This window comes from Lampetra fluviatilis, chromosome 69, assembly GCF_964198595.1.
Source record: "Lampetra fluviatilis chromosome 69, kcLamFluv1.1, whole genome shotgun sequence".
Taxonomy (NCBI): Eukaryota; Metazoa; Chordata; class Hyperoartia; order Petromyzontiformes; family Petromyzontidae; genus Lampetra; species Lampetra fluviatilis.
The window spans coordinates 5,359,671-5,361,144 of NC_136343.1; positions in this window are offsets into that span (position 1 = coordinate 5,359,671).

Sequence of the window (1,474 nt, forward strand, 5' to 3'; positions counted from 1 at the left end):
TGTCTAAGAGTGTGTATTGTATCACATTGCTTGTTTAACATACACACACACATACACACATAGACACACACACACATAGACATACACATATAGACACACATACACACATATACACACACACACAGACACACACACACATAGACACACACATACACACACATAGACACACATACACACACACATACACACATAGACACACACACATACACACACACACACATAGACACACACACATACACACATACACACACACACACACATAGACACACACATAGACACACACACATACACACACACACATAGACACACACACACATAGACACACATACACACATAGACACACACACACACATGTCTAAGAGAGTGTATTGTATCACATTGCTTGTTTAACATTTCTTGATTCATTGTATGTAATGGCAGAGATTCGGGTAAATAAAGTGCAACCATCAGCACAATCGTACGAGCAGAAAGTCTACGCGTTCATTCATGTGAAGATGAGTCGAGGTTTTGTGGCTAAGGTTTTAGAAAATTGTTGTTTTAATTTACATGGCGCAGCAATCTTCTTGGTTTTTTCGGTGAAGTCATCACGTAGAAGGGAAAAAAATAAAACATAATAAAATAATAAAAATAAAACATGATAAAATAATAAAAATAAAACATAATAAAATAATAAAAATAAAACATAATAAAATAATAAAAATAAAACATAATAAAATAATAAAAATAAAACATAATAAAATAATGAAAATAAAACATAATAAAATAATGAAAATAAAACATAATAAAATAATAAAAATAAAACATAATAAAATAATAAAAATAAAACATAATAAAATAATAAAAATAAAACATAAAATAATAAAAATAAAACATAATAAAATAATGAAAATAAAACATAATAAAATAATAAAAATAAAACATAATAAAATAATAAAAATAAAACATAATAAAATAATGAAAATAAAACATAATAAAATAATAAAAATAAAACTTAATAAAATAATAAAAATAAAACATAATAAAATAATAAAAATAAAACATAATAAAATAATGAAAATAAAACATAATAAAATAATGAAAATAAAACATAATAAAATAATAAAAATAAAACATAATAAAATAATTAAAATAAAACATAATAAAATAATGAAAATAAAACATAATAAAATAATAAAAATAAAACATAATAAAATAATAAAAATAAAACATGATAAAATAATAAAAATAAAACACAATAAAATAATAAAAATAAAACATAATAAAATAATAAAAATAAAACATAATAAAATAATAAAAATAAAACATAATAAAATAATAAAAATAAAATATAATAAAATAATAAAAATAAAACATAATAAAATAATAAAAATAAAACATGATAAAATAATAAAAATAAAACATAATAAAATAATAAAAATAAAACATAATAAAATAATAAAAATAAAACATAATAAAATAATAAAAATAAAACATA